The 21,236-nt window shown below is 36.0% G+C and overlaps 1 protein-coding gene and 1 long non-coding RNA gene across 2 annotated transcripts in view; one reads left to right on the plus strand and one right to left on the minus strand.

Moving 5' to 3' along the window:
• Galntl6 (polypeptide N-acetylgalactosaminyltransferase like 6) overlaps nt 1–21,236 on the plus strand; it is an 852,377-nt gene that overhangs the window by 421,842 nt on the left and 409,299 nt on the right. The window lies entirely within an intron of this gene.
• On the minus strand, nt 8,258–19,620 carry LOC115072699. Its single transcript, XR_003851729.1, has 4 exons — nt 19,509–19,620; nt 19,012–19,126; nt 9,269–9,522; nt 8,258–8,643 (listed from the first exon to the last, which is right to left on the minus strand). It is a non-coding gene; the product is annotated as an uncharacterized LOC115072699 (long non-coding RNA).

Consider the following 21,236-nt stretch of genomic DNA (forward strand, 5'->3'; position numbering starts at 1 on the left):
ACTCCTCTCTTTCTCTCTGTCTCTCTTTTCCATCTAATATATGAACTTCTACAATCACATCACACTAATTTTATTTCTTAAACTGATGAACCTCTCAAGAAGCACTAATTTCAAAGTTTGCACTTTGATATTTCTTCCTGATAAACACAAACGAGTAAACAGTTGTATCTATTCATTTTCCATTTCTGTAACAAAATACTCCAAGCTAAGTGACTTCCTACAGACAGGAGATTTATTTAGCCCACAGTTCAGGAAATTCAAATGCAATACACCAATATGGCCTCAGCTCTGATGAGGACCTCATGGTGGTTGCCATCATCATAGCAGAGTAAACTTGTAAGGAAGCAATCACACCATGAAACAAAAGACAAAGAGACTAAGGGAAGTTCCATAATCTCCTCTAATGTCTCATTTCAGTTGACCTAAGGATTTCTCACTGAGTTCCACATTTTAAAGCTATCCAAACCAAACTAATAGCTGGTTTTCTGTGCATTTTTTCCCAAGAATGAATGACAAAATCTTCAGAATCACTTTTCATTTTCATGGCCAGCTTTTTATCTTGGGATTTGAAATAAGAGCATCTTAAGTCTCATTGAATTCTAATTAAAATAATTCTCATTACGTACTTGCCCCTGGGTTATATGATATGTGGTGTGACAGCAGAATGAAAGAAACCTTACATACCACCTCTCCCGGCCCACAGGTTGTTTATATTCTACAAAGTAGAGTAACTGAAGATGTTTTCTTTTTTCTTTCCTCTTTGATCTGCTGGCTATCTCACTGTCTATGCTAGATCATTTATAGTCATTTCAAATGTAATAGGCATTAGAACTTTATTAACATTTACTCTCTCTGCTTAAATCATTTATAGACATCTCAAATATAATATGCATATAATGTTAATTCAATCCTCCTAATAATGTCATTTTATATTATTTTACAAATTTATCAATTCTATCATTTACTCAACCTATCTTCTATTATTAAATTCTTAATTTTCTCTTATCAAAGAGCCTGCACACTTATTAATATTTAGGCCAGTGTTTTCTTTTGCTGGCTATTTTCTTTAAGCTTATCAGATAACTAAATATGAAAAATATGTAATATAAATATTACTATCATCAATGATGCTGCCTAAATTCTAACTATAATGAATATGGGAAGAGAAAATTATTTTTTGAACACTCTATTGATGGCTAAAATTGACTATCATTACCATATAATAGGCCTGAATCATAATATGTTCTGAAATTCTTGGTAGGCATTAATGTATTTTTAATCCAAAGTCAGGTACATCAATTATTCACTGATTCTTTTTTTTTAATATCACCTTGTGTTGCTAACTCCTGATAGGGGTGCAGGGGTAAACAGCATCTGCCCTTTCCTTCTTTAGTCCCAACAATAAACCCAAGGATGACTATGCCAAATTGCAGTCTGGACAACAGGTATGTTTATAGGGCTTACTTACAGAACAATGAACTAAGGTTAACTTAAAGGAGTGTTGATAACCTGTTTGAACTCTTCTGTTATTTTTATGTTAAAACTTCCATAGAAGCACAGAACAGTGTGATCCCTTTTCTTTGGCTCAAAGCTATAGCCTTTCTGGTGTCAAATACTAAATTATAGGTATGCACTGATATTTCTTTAAAAATTACTTTATGCTTAAATTCAAGAAAATCTTAGATTCTGGTTACATATCTTTCCCATAGACCCCTTCTGTTCTTCCTTTTAGAAGAATATAAAGAATATGTTCTTGGATATAAAAGATTAACTTTTGTCAAAAATCACCTCAAATATGGTTGTTTATAAAAGCTATTATGTTTGACTATTGTCAATTTTTAAAATTACTCTAATTCCAGTTTAGTCATAGAACTAATTAAAGCAGTCTATGTTTTTCATGTCTCCAGGGAAATATCTTTATTGAATATTTTTTGGTTTAATTTTTTATTAAATTTTGAGAATTTTATGCAATGTATTCTGATCATATTTAAATTCCTTCCCATATATGCACTTGCCCTTATTACCTTCTGCTCAATTTCATTTTTAAATTTTTATTTATTTTTAAAATTTTTATTTATGTGTATGAATGGTTTACCTACATATAAGGACACCCACATCATGGAATGCCCACAGAGGCCAGAGCTATGCAATGCCTACAGAGGCCAGAAGAGGGCATTGGATCCTCTGGAACTGGAGTTACAGGTCATTGTTAGCTGCCACATGGGGCTGGGAACCAAATCCAGTTCTCTGCAAGAGCAACCAGTGCTCTTGGCTGCTGAGCCATCTCTCCAGGTCCAGACATCTGTTTTTTAAGACCTATGGTGCCTAATTAGTGTCAGAAAATGCCATTAGATGTTGGTTCTTCCATTAGAACTGGGTTAATCTACCCAGCACCATACACTTAAAGAAAATTGATTCTCCCTCTCCTAGCAGCTATCAGATGCCAATATTTCCTCTGCTTGGGTTGAGGTTTCTTACCCACTTCCCCATCTCTATGTTGGGATTTTTTTCTAACTTGAGTTTGACTAAATCTTGTGCATGCTGTCACAATAGCTAGGACTTGATGTGAGTAACTGCTATCTGTCTGAAATAGAAAGAAAGAAAAGAAAGAAAGAAAGAAAGAAAGAAAGAAAGAAAGAAAGAAAGAAAGAAAGAAAGAAAGAAAAGCACTTCCTTGTAATCGTCACTTCTGGCTCTTTTGATCTTTCTGTCCCTTCTTCTGCAATGATCCCTGAGCCTTGGGATGCAGAGGCTTGATATAGATGTCCTACTCATGGTTAAGTACTCTGCAGTCTCTACATGTTGACCATTGTGGGTCTCTGTATTAATCTCTATCTGCTGCATGAGGAAGCTTCTCTGGTGAGAGCTGAGAGATTCATTAACCTATGTGTTTAACAATAAGACATTAAGAGTTGGTTTAATGCTATGCCTGTTCAATAGAATAATGGTAGTAGACTCTCCCCTATGGCCTGTGATATGTCTAGGCACAGGTTACTAGGGCTGATATCAGTGTTGGTTGTGGGGTCTGTCCTGTGAAATGGACCTTAAATCTAATCAGAAAGTGATTGATTACTCCCATAACATCTATGCCACTATTGCACCAGTAGGCCTATCCTGCCAGGCCAGTTGTTATTATAGCTCAAAGAATTCATAGCCTTACAAAGTTCATAATTACTTTTCTTTTCTAATAGCATGCATAGCACCTCTCAGAACTATGAAAGCTAACCAGTAAAGATGAAGATTTAATGTCTCTAATGTCGGTCCCAGCTTGATTTCTCCTTGTTTGTTCTACAGTTCAATATATACAGTATCTTCAGCATTAGTGTCTTACCATTAAGTTCTGGTGGGTAGTCAAGATCAGGGATAATGACCAGTATTGTTTGAGAGTCTATGGGACCCCTTAGTTCAGGTTGTTATAACAAATACCTTAGACTGAGCACCTTATAAACAACACCAATTTGTTTCTCATGTGTCTATAAGGTAGAAGTCAGAAATCAGGGTGCTGTGCTGGTTGGGTTCTGATGAAGGCCTCTGCCTGGGTTTCAAGTTAACATCTTATGTCTTTACTAGGGCTAAAGAACTCTCTGGGTGGGTTCTTGGTTATAAGAGTGTTAATTCCATTCATGAAGGCTTTACTTTCATGATTCAGTCACCTGTGATGGGCTCTATCCTAATGCCTTCAAAATAGAGGTTAGGATTTTAACATATCAGTTTCAGGGACACAGCATTCAGTTCTCTGCACTGAAGTAGTTGTGTGGTTGTTGATAAAAATTACAAGGTGAGTGTCTTGCAAATGCCATAGAATAGAGTTAAAATAACTATTTTCATGCATTTTACCTGAGAATTTTGAGACTTGACTGATTTTAAACTACCCTTACCAACTTTTTCTACCTTTGGTACCCTAACATCACAATAATTATTTGTACTCAAGTGTATGACTAGGAGATACTTAACAAACCTAATATTAATTAATATTCAATGATAAAGTTGAGATATTCAACATCTCTAACATATTAAAGCAACAAGCCAAAGCAAATGGGAGTGCATCTAAGAGGGTAACTCTATCTTTGCATCAAGAGCCATGAGTCCAGATGAAGATCAAATGATTGGTACTTAGAGTTGAAAAAGTCAGCCCATACAAGTATTATGCCATCTTAAAAGAGAACTTAGTATATTTGGAAAAAAATGGATTTTATTGTATACATCTATTCCTACATATTTTCTTGAATTCTGGATGAAGTAATTTAAGAGAGATGCAAATATACTAAAGGATATTAAGAAAAGTGTGACTGAAACAGAGGAAGGGCATCCCTTCACAAGATGATTGATTTCCCATCATACAAGTTGTTCATATCTGAACTCATGAACCATGCAGTATGTGGAGATTCAAATATTTTTGCAAAGACTGGATGGAAATACTTTGAAGACTCTTCCAGATGTGATTTTCTATTATTCTATGTGTAAAGCAATACATCATATTTCTTTTACCTTACAAAAGATTACATTATTTTTTATTTAATTTAATTGGAAGCCGGCATGGTGGCACACGCCTTTCACCCCAGCACTCGGGAGGCAGAGGCAGGTGGATCTCTGTGTGTTCAAAGTAAGCCTGGTCTACATAGTGAGTTCCAGGACAGCTGGGGCTACAGGGAGACCCTGTCTCAAAAAGACAAAAATATAAAAAATTAATTGGAATAGTTTGGTTTAAAAGCATTATTATTTTAGTTTCTTGTTTGCACAACTGTTTACATATTATGCGGACACATATTTTATGGGCATATGTACAATGGCTTTGAGAAAATCAAATGAGCACACATAAAACATATCATTCAGGCCCAGGCAGAATTTATTTGTTTGTCTGGAATATATTTGCATGAGGAAACATTTGTGCATTTATCAGTGAATTAGAGATTTTTAACATTGAAATGGCTCTTAAAAAGTGAAATACGTTAATTTAGGAGAAATTTGTAAATTGTAAAATGATCTTTCAACTTTAGATGAAAATTCCAAAACTTAATTGGGGTAAGTAAATTGTATTATTTAGGATTATATGGGAAAATATTAGCTCCACAAATAGTGCCAGACTTAATGTCTTCAAGTTCTGCCCCATTACTATGCATTCTCATGAGCTGAAGTCACAGAATTAATAGATTTGCTGCCAAGTTGAGTAAGACACTAAGTCCGTTCTCTGCACAACCCTATTCTGTTTTAATATACATGCTTACTTTTCATTTGATTCTATAAATTATATGATATCAATTTACTATAGTGAAATCTGGGATACAATACTCTCACTAATTAAAATCCTTGTTATCCTACACTTGGGTAAATAGGAGTAGTTATCCCTTCTGTTTCTTACCAACCACTAGAGAAATACACTAGAAGCACTTCAAGCTCAGCATCTTTTATGTCATTAAATAATAGTTATTTGTGCTTTGTCAGATACAAAAAAAAAAGAGCATACATTATTTTGCATTGGGGAAAGCTATGTAGCAATTATAATAAATGCTATAGCTTGAGATTTCTAAAGAAGGAAATTCTAGTCAGGCAGGATTTGATGGTATAAATAACTGGTGATGCATTCCTTAGAGACCTACAATGAGAAAACATCTACATTCAGCCAACTCTAATTTGCTGTCAATTTAGCATTTGAACAGGACTTTGAGGAGTCCCAGGCTATAATCAAAAAGCATTGGCACTATCAATAAAACTGCTTCAGTTCAGGTACATGAAAGCACACAAAAGGTATCTGGTTACTCCTATTATTGTTGTTCTGAGTCCTTCACAAAAATGTTAAAAAAAATCTCCAGACACTGAGTCCTAGTTTTATTACTGCTGCTGATTTTCCCTTTATTTAAGGTAAGATATTTGGGTCAGATTTCAATTGTGACTGTTGGAGAGAATTTTGCTGCCTCAGATACTCTCACTCCACAACGTTTTCTTCCATTGTCAAATAATTGGATCAGTCATGACATCACCACCTTTGATATTTAGGAATGTAAGGCAATTTCCCTGGACCAGTTGCATTAAAATATGATCTCTGGCCGCACACACATAATTTTAACAACAAAAACAAGCTTCTATTTTATATATAGGCCATCTGCTTTTGGTATGTGGTGGTGTCTGGAAACACAGCAAAGTCTGAAATATATAGTCCAAGCATATTGACTCTAGTATTTTTCTTGGAAAAATCAAATAAAAGAAGCTGTCTTTTCTCCCATGTAAGCCTGAGACAGATGACCTCCCTGTTTCTCTCATAATTATTTTTGCTTCTTAAATACCAAGAGGATCATATACAACCATAAAACATAACGAGGACCTGAGAGATAATTGCCATTAGAAATATGCTGTGAATTCTATCAGTGCATGCCAGGCTCTTGAATGTGTCCATAAATATCCAGACACCAGCCACAGAGCCCTGTATCAGTCTGCCATTTCCAACTGTAAGAGAAACACAAGTTGAGTGATTAAAAAGCAGGCAGTGTCTTCTTGCACCTCTCAGCAGCCCTTTCCTTTGTTCTTCAGTTATATCTTAAATTTGCATCTATAATTTGATGACAGGTTTAACTTCAAATAATGTAATTTAATAATTAACATACATTTCAAAAATGAACATAAACAAATTCACATTTGATCAGGCATTTTATGATTATTTCTTCTTGAATTTGTACTTTGGCATCATTGTCTTTATACAACAATTCTGTTTACAAATTGTATTTATCCTGTTAATTATAACAAAAGTTTTTGCTAAGAAATTTAGGCCATTCACCTTGTGAAGTTTACAAAATTTCCATTTCTTAGATAGAGCCAAGTTCAGGAGCTTTGTGAGGTTCTATAGCACTGATTTTAGAAAGTATATACAAGATTTGAAAATTCTTGAAATGATTTGGGCACTTGTTTAACCCTATGCGTCCATCGTATCTGTATAGAGATGCTAAAAAACTGGACCCATACATTGTTAGGTGGGGTTTTTCTTCAGTAATAAAATGATGTACGATCAGAAATGTTAAGTATTTGCAATGTTTGTACTGAAATGCATTGGTTTTATAGTGATTACAATATAACCAGTACTAGATTTGCCTTTCTGCCTTTAAAAAACCCAAAAGCACAACACTGAGAAGAGAGTTAAAGTGTTGTTGCCAACAACTGAATCCATAAGCGATGGTACCTGAGTACAGGGGAGATGTAAATTTCACCATTGTATTTGCTGTCTTCCTAGAGGCACGCTTAGAGCTACAGTGCAAGGAAAGGAGTCTCAGACACACCACAGAAGCTTTCAGAATTGAGGAGACATGAATCAGAATGTCAAATTTTACAACTGTCTTGTGAACAAAGCTTAGTGGCTTCCTATAAAGCAAAATTAGTATGACCTACCAATGACATTAGTAGGCATTTGTCTACAACATGAAAACTTATGCATATAAAAATATTCATTCACAGATGTTTATAGCAGCTTTGTTTATAATAGTTCCAAACTGGAGACAACCCAACTATCCATCAATGTGTGAAAATAAACAAATTCATACAAAGGTCTACAACTTAGTAATGAAAAGGGGACACATTGATGATACATGGAATAATGTTGATGTATATTAAAAATTATGCCACTATGCTTGAAAAAAATATGTCACGTATACTGTTTGATTCCATCTACAGGAACTAATAAGTAGGCAAAAGCTATCATTGTGATTCTGTACTTGAATGTTCTACCTAATTTGAATCAGTCCTTGACAGAAAGTTCTCAACAAATCCCAAAACATTCCAGAAAAGCAAAATTTGAATTTGCCACATGCTCAGCTCTATGCAGAATCCATGTGACTGAGGTCATATGCACACATACCTTCAAGTAACCTTCTCCTCCTTGGTCCCACAGATCCTCACTCACATCTCCATACTCATTTGGAATCATCCACATACTATATAATTGGTCCTGTGGTAAATGTGTTTGAATGGAACTTATGTAGACTTTTTGTCACTCCCTAAACAATATGATATAATAACTATTTAAGCAGCACTTGCATTTTGATAGGTATTATAAATAATGTAGAGTTGATTCAAAGGAAAGATGATATGTGGGGGTTATATATGTGTGTGTGTGTGTGTGTGTGTGTGTGTGTGTGTGTGTTTCACCATTTTATATATGGACTTGGACATTGGCAAATTTGAGTATTAGGGGGTATACTAGTTACTTTTCTGATGATGTGATGAAACACTGTGACCAAGGGAACTTAAAAAAGGAAGATTTATTTAGGCTTACAGTTCCAGAAGAATCAGAATCCGTCATGGCAGGGAGGCATGGTGGCAAGAGGTGGCCAGAGTAAAACAAGGAGCACTCATATCTTCAAGCAGGCACAAGAAGTAGAGATCATCTAGAAATCTGGAAAACCTCAAGATCTCTCAAAGTCTGTCCCCAGTGACACACTTCCTTCAGCAGGCCACCCCTCCTAAGACGTCTGAAAATGGCATCACCAACTGGGGACAAAATGTCCAGAAACATGGAGCCTCTGAGGAACATTCTCATTCAAACCACCACAGGGGGAGAGAGTGAGGAGACTGGAACAAAACTCCAGAGGACACCAGGGACAGGTGACCCAGTAAGTGTCAAAAAGCAGATCCACTGTTGCCAAGGGCTGGGTGCATTAGCTGAAAAGGGCAATAGTAATCTTTTTAGAACTGTGAAGTTTCATAATTTTGTTTTGAACTTGATATACAGGTTTATTTCAGACACGGAAAAATATATACACTATACCTCAATATATTTATTTAAATTTTTATATAAGGGACTGGAGAGATGGCTCAGCAGTTAATATCACTGGCTGCTTTTGAAGAAGACCCAGGTTCGAATCCCAGCACCCACATGACAGTTAACAACCATCCATAATTCCTGTTCCAGGGGATCTGACACACACACCCCTTCTGCCCTCCACGGATAATGCATGACAGTGCGCTTACATACATAGAGACAACACACTCATACACATAAAATAAAAATAAATAAATATGTTTAAATTTATATTTAAAATGTAATATAAACACCACATATACATACATACATACATACACACACACACACACACACACACACACACACACAGAAAGAGAGAGAAACATATTCACTAGACTCTTGCCTGTCAAAAGCATATGGACATTATATTGGGTTAGCCTACAGAAACATCTCATCACATCCCAGAGGCAAGGATTCTTACTTTTGTTGTTGACAAAATGCATTTTGACAGTTGTATGGGAGTGCACAACAAAGACTACTCACCAGGACAACTCTATGATAGCGAGCAGAACACTGGGCTGCCTCTTGAGGAGCAGAGAAACAGCAAGCAGCAGGGGAAGTCAGACATCTTTTATAGGCAGTTAGGTGCTTGGGTGACTTTCCATGGTGTAGGCTGGGCAGTTTAGGTTGGGATTGGTTGGTCTCCCAATAAACGAGGGACTTTCCAGGGCTAAGTTTACACATACCATTTTAGAATATTGGGAGCTGTGCCACCATTTTAAGAGTCTGCTAGACACCTAACAACAGGAATTAATTACAGTTAAAACCAATCATTTATTTTTTTTAACAATACTGAAATTATTTCAAGGGTTACTATAAAATCATTAAAAGACAAACAATAACAAAATCAGAAATTTGAGTATCATGAGAGAAATTTCAGTTCAGAAACAGAATGGTCTTAATTGAAACAATAATGAAAAGAAGCAAAACAAACTTGATAGTGTTTGGATGGTTTTCTCTTCCTGTGTGTTAGTTATAATGAACCTTTCCTTCCTTGTCATGGTATAGTGAAATACAATTTTAAGCATTATCTGATGTTTATATATTAATGTTTGATTCCTCAGCAGGCAGGAGTCTCTGGGTGTCATCCTCATTATTCTTTTCTTCCTAAATCAGCACATGTGGTGATAATGACTTAGATACCCCATTAGAACAAACTAGGAAAGTGAATGGGGGTGGTGGTGGGAACAACCTTAAGATACTCTGAGCCAGCTAATTTTCCCCTGTTCCACAGAGAGAAAGCATCAAGTGCTTCCTGAAAAATCTCATGAACTTATGCCACGCTTTGAAGGTGTTTGAATAACAGACATTGTAGATGGTTAGGATAAGTGCTTCATTAGTACTCTAAATAAAAGCAAAACGTTTGCCCTGCTGCGTGGTAAATTAGTAATGCCATGCTATGGCAAGAAAGAGTTTCATGATATGATCTTTATCATTCATGCTGCTGTGAGATGAAAGGTGTGTAAACCCCTGAAAAGATGACTGATGAGAGGAAGGACAATTTAATTTCAAAGTTTTAAGATCTGTGACCATAAACTACAACAACTTTAAGTTGTTTAAATATGAGTTTGTATATATTCATATTATACACTTATATGTGTGTATTGAATTTGTATGTCGTATATGACAAAAGACATGTAGAAGTATCAGAAGGGACTATTTTGGCTTAATGTGTAAAAAAATCAAAGACTGTCAAAAAGATAATGGACTTGAAGATAATAATAAAATTTCATAGTCTCAGAACAATTTAAATACAGCTGTGACGGACATCGTCCAAAGAATTATAAGGGGAAATCTTACATGAGTAAAATGATGATGTCAAATATCTATGAAACTTGAAATTATTTTTAATTGAATATCTGCATTTTAATATTAGAAATAATAAAAATAAAGTGAATAGCAGCCACATATACCTTAAACTTTGAAAATAAGACCAATTTTCTAAGGAAACAGATGGTCCACATTGTGTAGTTTGTGTTTTCTTTATTGGCTCCACACTATTTTAACAATTTAGCATTGTTTTCAAGTCTTTAAGGCTTTTGATTTCTTAAAAGTTTCAGAGGCCAAGTAAGTGAATAGCTGTGGCTGGTGAGAAGTCGAAGCGGCATTTCTGCTGCAGAACTCCTACATTAATCTTCACTAGTGGTTTCCAAGACACAACAGGCTCAGCTCTTTCTGGAGAACTCCCAGTGTGACCACAGCGCACTAGCACTTTCCTCTCTTTGTTTCCAAGTAATTCTCTTTAGGAAACTCGATGACAGTGAAAAAGTACATCAGATACTTTGTAACTGTAAAAGCATAGGTATTGGCATTTGGGACAAACAAAAATAGAAGGTACCAAGGGTGAATTTCAGAAAATTCACTAAAAGCATTTTGTACATAAAATAAATTTTATCAAAGGCCCTGACAGGTTAAGCTATGGCAGTTGTGTTTCTGGTTTCCATACCTGGTGAACTTTCAGTTTGTAAAGTGTGCTTGCTATAAAGGCAGGAAAAATACAGCCTTTAGGAGAACTCTAGGCTGATTTTTCATTAGTACAACCTCTGAGATAATCAACTGGTAAGCAGAGAAGGCTAGTTTATCTCATCATTTTGAAGCCTCCCAGGTGACTTCCAGACCTGGGGCTTTCAGACCTGGGGCAAGGCACTGCATTATGGTGCAAAGCCTGTGTTGGAGCACAGCTGCACATCTTATGGCCAGAGTCAAACAGAGAAGAGGAGCAGAGTGGGATCCCACAATCCCTTCCTAGAGTAAGACCCCAAAGATCTAAGGACCTCCCACTAGGTTCAAACTGTCAGTCCACTACCTCCTAAGGTAGTTCTCCCTGAGAACCAGGCCTTGCCAGACATTTAGAATCAAACTAGTAAATTTCTATGCTTATCTTTATTGCTTGCAATAAATTTTTGGCATCTATATGCAGCATTTATAGTGATAAGAATCTTGAGTAGAGAGCAGAGGAAAAGATACAACTAAGAAAATTTTAGACTGAGCATGGATATAGACATACATAGGAAGATAAACAGGTAAATGAGCAATTTTAGAGAACGAAAAAGGTATAAAAGATAATTGCAATAGGAAAATCACATGCAAAATTGAACAATTTGGAGGGCATAATTTGAGTTTCATGTTAGAATTTCTAGGCCTTTCAATGGAAAACGAGACTTCAGGATGTTGCAGGAAGAGAAAATAGCATGTATGAAGATGTATGAGTGGATGAGGAGAGCCGACAGCAAACGCCAGGAAGTCTGGCATGGCTAGAATATAGACGTTTAGATAATTAGACTGAGGAAGACTAAGCTGTGAATGGTTTTATGACCCATTATAAATGTTTTTATCTATAGAGACCCTACCTAGGCAAGGAAATGATCGTGTGCTTAGGACAAGAAATGATAGCTTAATAGCTTTAGAAAAAAAAAAAAAAAAAAACAGAAAAATAACTGATAAGAGTTCACAGAAAAACAAGTGAGAAGAACATTGACAGAAAAAGCAGGGGGTGAAGACAAAGGCCTGGAGTGATTGGCAGCACTGTTGACTGGAGAGGAGAACCCATTTTCCAAAGAGATCTGGATTAGAACTTGTAATTTTTAGGGATTGGAAAAGGAGTTTAACTGATCAGGATGCTGTTTATCCCATTGATGTCAGTTCAGGAACAGATATAAGTAGGGTCCAGTTTGTGAAAAAGGAAGCACGAGTGAAGGTGTCTGGTGATCATTTATTAAGAATGAGTGGGTCTCAGGTTGGCAAAATGGCTCAGAGAGTAAAGTTGCAAATTGCATGATCTGAGTTCAGTCTCTGGGACCCACATGCTGAAAGGTGAGAACCAGCTTCTGAAAATTGTCCTCTGATCTTCACATGCACACTTTGCCATGCATACATATACACATATACACATACAACACACACGCATGCATACACACACAAATAATAATAATAAATAAAATGATAAGATGTAAAAAAGAAAATAAGAATGAGTGAGTCTAGCTACAGAGGAAAAACATAACAACATAGAATTGAAAAACACTGGACAATCAACTGTATTTGAAGCAATAGAAGTATTTCTGATATCCAATATAAAACAAGGAAAACGAAGAATCAGTAGGAGATTTAAACAATAAATCATGGACCTATTCCTTCTATTCTTATTCCTTAAGGCCTTTGATAATTTTTTCCTCTAGGAAATTTTCAGGAGTGTATGTAGATATATTCACATTCTGGTTGAGCACAAGAAAATATGTAATTCACACTAATGTGTATGTTTTTTTTTTGAATACGTATTTATTATTTTTATCTTATGTGTATGAGTGTATCACCTACATGTGTGTCATGCAATGCCACAGAGGTCAGAAGAGGGCTTTGGATTCCCCTGGAGTTAAGGACGAATCTTAGCTGCCATGTGGGTGCTGGGAATCAAACCCAGGTCCTCTGTAAGTTCAGTCAGTGTTCTTAACTGCTGAGCCATCTCTCCAGCCCCACTAATGTGTGTTTTTAAAGAATTATGGGGCACATGAAATTAGATACAAAGGACTTATATTTGGATATCATACAACAGAAATTCAAATCTTGCCTTCACCTTTTCCTAATGAGATACTTTAGAAATTCCCATAACCTGAATCTAAGACTCATCATCTGACTATTCAGAGATAATGGTTCGTCAGGGAGGTAGCGCAGCCACTGGTAAATTCTTACTCTAGTATATAAAGTCCCAGTCACACTCAGGGAAGAAACACTAATTAAACACACAAAAAGAAGATGTGAAAATAAGAAGGGAACATGTTAGAAAGAAGGGTTTCAATAGGAAAGGGAAGTGGAAGACAGAAGGGATTCATCTGACTATTCAGAGATAATGGTTCGTCAGGGAGGTAGCGCAGCCACTGGTAAATTCTTACTCTAGTATATAAAGTCCCAGTCACACTCAGGGAAGAAACACTAATTAAACACACAAAAAGAAGATGTGAAAATAAGAAGGGAACATGTTAGAAAGAAGGGTTTCAATAGGAAAGGGAAGTGGAAGACAGAAGGGATGGCGGGGAATGAATAAAGTTCATCATATAAATGCAGGAAACTGTCAAACAATAAAAGCAAAACTTTTTTAAGTAAGCTGAGTATGATGGTGCACACCTGTAATTCTAACATTCGAGAAACTAAGGCAAGAGCAATGCCATGAGTCTGAAGCCAGTCTGTGCTATGTAATGAGTATCAGACCAGCCAGGATTATATAGTAACACCCTGTCTCAAACAAAAACAATGTAAAGATGAAATTAACACATGCCTTATTCAAAAATGAATATGCAATCTCTTTCTCAGTGGTAGTTATACAATAGGAAGAAGGTTGGAATTTAAAAAGTTAAAGGTGAGGAAACATGTTTAACTTCTTTGGGCTACAGGAAATTGAGCAAATTATCATTAAGTTGAAAAAATGATATCAAATATAATCTTTCTTCCACAATGAAAATTGCATTGAGCTGAGAGATGAAGAGACACTTAAAAGAACAAGAATTTATCTCACATATGTAGAATAGAGAAAAGGGTACAGAAATGTGTTGGACAGTAAAGCCAGGACCCTGGGCATCAGAATAGCAAGAAATAAAAGGGAAGATGTTGGCCAACAGTTACACCAGAAAAGGAAATATGCTCTCTAGAAGTCTCCCACAATCCTACTCCTGAGTCATAGTGGAGGAACCAAATCACACGACCATGCTTTCCTCCAAAGGAAACTGGGGAAAGGATGACCTCACGCTTTCAGCCCTGTGAGAGATGATTTGCTGTTCCTATTTGGTAGCTATTTAGCCCACTCTTTCACAATTGTAAAGGAATCTTGTGATATAAACATTCTCCTAAATTGCTTTTTCAGTTTTTTTCTTAGTTAAGAATAGACTTATAATAAAGTAATGATTGTTATTATGGTCTAATTAAATGCAAAAGAGAATTCATAACCTATTTAAGAGGTTTTCAGGTGTTTTTAAGCTTCACGCTATTTTGTTTTGCTTGATTACTGCAAGGTAATCCAAGGTGTAAAATGAAAAGAACAGAGACTGCTAAGGGCTCAGAGCTCTGACCTACTTGCATTATATGCCTCCCATTCTCCAACATTGCCCTTCCTTTCCCCTCCATTCATAGAACATGCTTCAATCTCATGCCTAGTGCTACTTGGAACATAGCTCCTATGATATTCAACAAAAGACTCATCATCCTTGATGTACCAGACACTGTGCTAGGCATTGACACAATACAAAAGACAGGTAAGATCGCCACTCAAATAGGACTTATTATCTGGGATAAAAAACAGATACACAGAATGTGGTCTAACAGGTAGCAAATAAGTAAAATGAAAAATTTCCAAGCAAGATAATGTCTATAAAGAAAAGAACTAAGAAACACCGATAATGCCTAAAAGGAAGGCGTCCTGCTTGGCTGGCATAGAGTGATAATGGAGGCCTTCATGAAATAGAGAGTTGGGGAATGAGAAGGCACCAGCCATGTGGAAGGCACAGCCAGGGGGTCCTGCCAGAAAAAGGATCAGGTCCTGCAGGGCTGAGTAAGTATATGTGAAAATACTCGAAGCATCAGATCCAGATTTTCTTCTAGGTGTCATAGAAAGCTTTGGAAGGTAATTGTAAAAGGAAGCACAGGACATGATCTAATTTACATTTAAATAAGATCACAGAAATGTAGAAAAAAGGAAAAAGTCTTGATTAATATTTTGACAAACATATTTTTAAGTTTGTAATTATATCTTGAGGTTAGAGATATTATATTTTAGAATATTAAACATTATGCTGAAAACAACATAATGTAGACATGAACAGAAATAACTTCCTCCTGGGATCATTATTCCTCCGTCTGGGTATTGCACAGTAATTTGTAAAACTGAGACCAAGCCTGAAACCCATTTCTCCCTGTACTGAGTCTATCGGAATTTATTCTCACTTAAACAGGACTTTCTATAAAGGATTTTGTTACAGTTGCAAAGAACATATTTCTCCCAGCTATTGTCCTTTCCTTGGGTTTGAATTCAAAATGAACATACCATACTGAAAAGAAATCTAGACAACCATTTCCTTATAAGAATTATCAACTCTCTCTCTCTCTCTCTCTCTCTCTCTCTCTCTCTCTCTGACACACACACACACACACACACTCTCTCTCTCTCTCTCGCTCGCTCTTTCTGTAGAGTTATGTAAACTGCAGAGGCTTTCAATTAACTGTCTCTTTATATTCCAGCATAATCCTTTTTATGCATCTATTCAACAGCTACCTTCCAACACTTCACTCTACAGCTAGGCACTGAATAAGACCAATAGTTCAACAGAACAGTTCAAATCAGCAATTGATTCTAATAATTTAGACTTCTGTTCTTTTTCCTGCATTTCATCTAGTAAGTTTCATATAAAAATTTAATACAGAAAATGGTCATGAATTTTAAAACTGAGGTCTTACATGAAAAATAAGTATTTTTCACAATGTTATAAATACCTTGTATTACGTGCTTTGTGTGTGTAAACATCTGCAAATATTAGCAAGGAAATTTGATTATAGTCACTCAGAAAAGATTTGCAAGATGTTACTTTGTAGGAAACACAGAAGTATTTTTATGTTTTGAACCTGCAGACAGGTCCATGAAATATTTCTGTTTGTAACAGCAGCATACTTGTGCTAACCAGATAGGTTGCTATTCTTAAGAAATGAAGGAAGCACTGCCAATGTTGTAAATCTCATAAGGTAGAAGATGCGAATCAATTTGTACTGTCCTTGACTTTCTGCTACTATAACAATTCTGAGAGATCATCAGCCACTTTTGGGCTATGTTTGATTAATGGGTTTGGTTGAACGAAAAGGTGAGGTCACTTGTGAGCAGAACGCTAAAAAGGGGGGGTGGGGACTGTATACCAGAGGAAATATGTGCTTTCCAAAGTGTACATGACTAGTTCATTTCTTAGGCACATTCTAATGGGCGCCACAGTGTGATGTCACTGCAATGGCCCCAGAAGAGGCTTCATCACCCTGTTAAGATGCTTTTCAGCCACAGGGCATGTGGAGTGTAGTGGGATATTAACACATCAGCTGACACTGTGTCAACCTATGCAATACATAGTCTCCAAGCACACACTGCTAGTAAGCCAGATAATATTTTTGTTCTTAAAGATTACAGCAAGGAAATTTTTTTCTCTGTCATTAGAGAAGGTGAAATGTGGTCGTGCTCTTTTTTACATTGCACGCCTTTTACTGTTTTGCTTTCATTAAAAGTAACCTCTTCTGCTGTTTTCAAAATTGCATTTCTACCTCTGTGCTCTAAAGGTCTCTTCTCAGTGTTTTCCTGAAAACAGAAACAAGGCAGAGGTAATACACTACGATCAGGATCTAACCTTATCTTCCAAAATGAGATCGTGGTTTTGGGTTGTTCCTGAGCTCACTTGTTTACCATAGGTTTTCTTTACTACCCTCTCCCCCTCAACTGTACAAATTAAGCTCATTTAGTTTATTGATATATGACCAAAATGCAAATGCTATAATTTTACTTTACAATTCTTATATTATGGTGATGGTTATGAATCCTTTGAACAGTACTGGCAAAAAAAATGTATAAGAACTCTTACCTGTTCGAATGGAATTTTTTAGATCTTTTCATCAGTGATAGGGATCTAAAATAATCTTGGTTTTACAAGGTAAGACACTTGCTTAAGTAACATCCATTAGTAGAAGTTTGATATAACCACAATGCCACTGAGACTTGCATTTGGTTCTTCTTAAATTAATAAATAAGTCTTCAAAAATATGTAGTCATAGAAACAGAGTTTATACATCACAAATAGTTTTTAAAAGTGTCTGAATCTGGAGCCGAATATAGGTCAGACTTTAAATGTAAAAATTGCTCTCTGCTACCATCCCCTGCCCATAACTGGTAATATCTACTTGTAACTTTTTAAGTATATTTTTAAAATTTCATGTATATGCATGAATTGCCTGCATGTAGGTAAGTGCACCCATGTCCTGCAATGCCCGCAGAGGTCAGAAAAGTGCATCAGATCCTCTGACAGTAGAGTTACCAACCATTGCTAGCCACCATGCGGGAGCTAGGAATCAAACACCAGTCCTCTGCAAGAGTAGTGGCTGCCCTTAACCACTGAGTTATCTCTCCAGCCCCTTACTTCTGGCTTTTTATACTGTTTGGAATTTGAACATGAGCATTATAAAACAGAACATAGTATATTATTTTAAAGCTTTTAAATAAGAGAAAGGCAGAGCGAGACCTATTTTCCTTTACAGGTAGTGAGGAAAACATTTTTTAAAATTTAAGTTTCTTGACTCCATCAAAATCTATTCTTCTTTATTATAAATAGTCGATCTGGGGCCTGGAGAGATGGCTCAGAGCACTGGCTGCTCTTGCAGAGGACCTGGGTTTGAGTCCCAGCACCTACACGGCAGCTAACAACCATCCATAACTCCACTTCCAGGAGGATCCAAAGTTCCCTTCTGACCTGTGCCAACAATGCACAACACAGGTGCTCTTACATACATGCAGGCAATACAGTCAAACACCTAAAATAAAAATAATTATTAAATTTAAAGAAATAGTCTGTTTTGTGTATTATCAGTTCTGTTTATTTTTCCTCTTGCGTGGCCCTTACTGTTTTCCTCACAAACTTGCTGATGTTCTACTTGTCTTTAGTCATTCCTATTACCTACCTGCTTGTGTCCAATTGGTGAACATCTATCACTTCCACGATGCTTTGGTAAGAGAAAGTTCATTTTTCAGTAATCTTTTAAAAATCAAATTAAATTTCACTTGATGACAAAGAATCAAATTTGTCAAGAAATTTATCCTTTGTAGTTTTGCAAATATTCCCTTAGAGTTATACTAGAAGGCTTTGAGGATAACATCTAGAGAAACTGGCCAAAGAAAGCTTGAGCTTCATTCTATCATATTTCACTTTGTTTCTTGGCTCCATTGAAATCCAAATGTCCCATTTGCTGGTGGGTAGTTCCAAAACCATAACATCCATGTCCTCTAAAGTAAACATAGTGATCAGGAAGCATACAGTTGTACCCCAGGCAGAGGTCCTTAGAGCATCTCAGCCCCAAATGGTCTGGATTTTCATATTTCCTTTCTTTAATTTTTTATTATGTTTATTTGCTTATTGTGTGTGTGATCATTTACATAGCATTGCAATTGGGGATAGATTTATATATACACGGATTATGTTCTTGAAAAGATGAGGAGTACTTACAAAACTATAAGGTGTTTCGTAATGACTTTCTTGAGAACGAAAGAGACATGCTATTGAGCTGCACAAACTGAACCTCAAAGTCAGGATGACAATCATATTCAGCCTTTACTTTCATCTGGAGCAATGAAAACAGTGAAAAAAATTATAATTGCTTTAGCCTAAATCTAAATAAGGCCCTCAAAGTGATTGAAAACTTCAGGAGGTCAGCTGACTATTATGGTATCTTTTAAGAACAAACAATTAAGCAAATCCAAAGTACCAGAGGGGTTAGTAATTTTCTCTTCCTATAACCATCCCAACTGCTATTGTAATGTAGAAATCAGCATTGCCTGAATCAATTGCTCCCACATGCATTGCCAGGATAAATTAATTCTTTCATCTGGAGCCCTGTTCTACATCATTCTCTCCCCTCCAAAGATCCTGGAGAAAGGCATATGTAAAGAGAGTAAGACCAAGCAAATGCAAATTCTTAACAATTCCAGCTGTTAATAACAAACCTTAGTATGTTATCTCAGGGCGCTCTGGATGGCCTTTGTTTTGTTTTTCTTTGTCATTCTGGTGTGGCCGGATGGTTTCTAGATATAAAGACTTACTGATCCTTTCATTCCCAGAAGCCAAAGGGTTGAGTTTATAGCAGCTGGTTGTTCCTAGCCTGGTTGCATGGAGCAGACACCAGTCCATTTCTTTAATGCTGAATGTCTGGGAATTTTTTCATTTTCTCCCACAATATGACACATAAACCACTGGGAATGCCACATGTCTGATTATGAGGAAAAATAATTCAAAGGAAAATGTGCCAAGAAATCAAGGCTTAGCTTGATTCCACAAAAGACTATACATGTTTTCTCTTTCAGTGTTCTACTTCCTAGTAACATAGCCCAGTGAATGTGCTGGGCAGGCTTATTCATACATCAGTGCTTTCTTTGGTGATACATTAAGAAAAGAAACAAACTGCTTTTCTATTTTACAGCAATAAAAATGATGAATGAGTTTTCTAAGATATTACTTAACATGATTAGATATGATTCTGAGAACTAATCTTATTGGGTTTTTTCAAATTTTCTCTTAGCAAAACTTGCTTTCAACCTATCACTTGTTACCATCAAAATAACCATTAGTTCACTCAAGAATAACCCAAAAAATCATCCTCCTTGTCCAGGCCAAAAGTAAGAAGTCAGAGAAGGGTAAAACCAGGAAAAAAGTCATTTTAAACATATTAGAACTTATGAAATAATTTGGAGGTAGATATAAATCGGGGCCAAGTCATACCTGTAATCATTTCATTCCATAATCCAATCAACAGAAAATGAGTCCCATGTTCCCAATGTCCACTACACTTGATGACAGGTTTATGGGCAGTGACCATATCCATTTATGCATCTGGATGAAAATGTACACGAATGACATGCAGCACTGTATTGGAAAATCTTCCTTCTTTGTCCTGCGCATTAATTGTGTCAATCCTCCTGCATTTATTTGTATCAGTCCCTTCAATCTTTCTGCAATAACAAGGGAGAAGTTTTTCATAAAAACAGAAATCTTATATTAATAGTGATTTCCTCTCTCTTACTCATGTTTTCTTTCAGCCAATGAACCATCTCTGCTTTTGCAATATATAGGCACAGCTTTGGCAATAATCACTAATTTAGAAATTTGTCTTACGCTTTTCTCCAAAAACTGAACATAGTTCTTGAGGCATGACATTCTTGAGCTTCCTTTGGGTATCTTTTGTCACCTTAGTTTTTAGATTTTTTGATCTTCAAAATAAAGTTTTGAAGCTTAAGAACTGTTAGATAACATAATATCTTGGAACACACAGACACACACACACTTTAGATAAGACAAATCATGTGAGCATCACCTTTATTTTTATTCATGCATTCTATAAAATGGAAATGTCAAATGAAATATTTTCTTCAACTTCTATGCCATTGAAAGAACAAAGAAAACTTTCTCCTGTGTATAGGCAATTATTATTCCTATTCAAGAGATGTGTTTGATCATTGTTTGCAAACATTTCACATAACTTTTCAAAGTTACAGTGTCCTTTTATGCTGTCGTGAGTTGCTCTGAACCTTTTATTTTTCAAAATGCACTAAACTATTAAAGTTTTCTACACTAAAGAAGTTACTAGGGCTGTTTACAGTTTAGGTGAACTTTACTAAAATTAACTGCATGATATGTTAATAACAATATCATGATCTATATTTTCAGTAGACACAGAG

This window comes from Nannospalax galili, unplaced genomic scaffold, assembly GCF_000622305.1.
Source record: "Nannospalax galili isolate Female #2095 unplaced genomic scaffold, S.galili_v1.0 scaffold461, whole genome shotgun sequence".
Lineage (NCBI taxonomy): Eukaryota > Metazoa > Chordata > Mammalia > Rodentia > Spalacidae > Nannospalax > Nannospalax galili.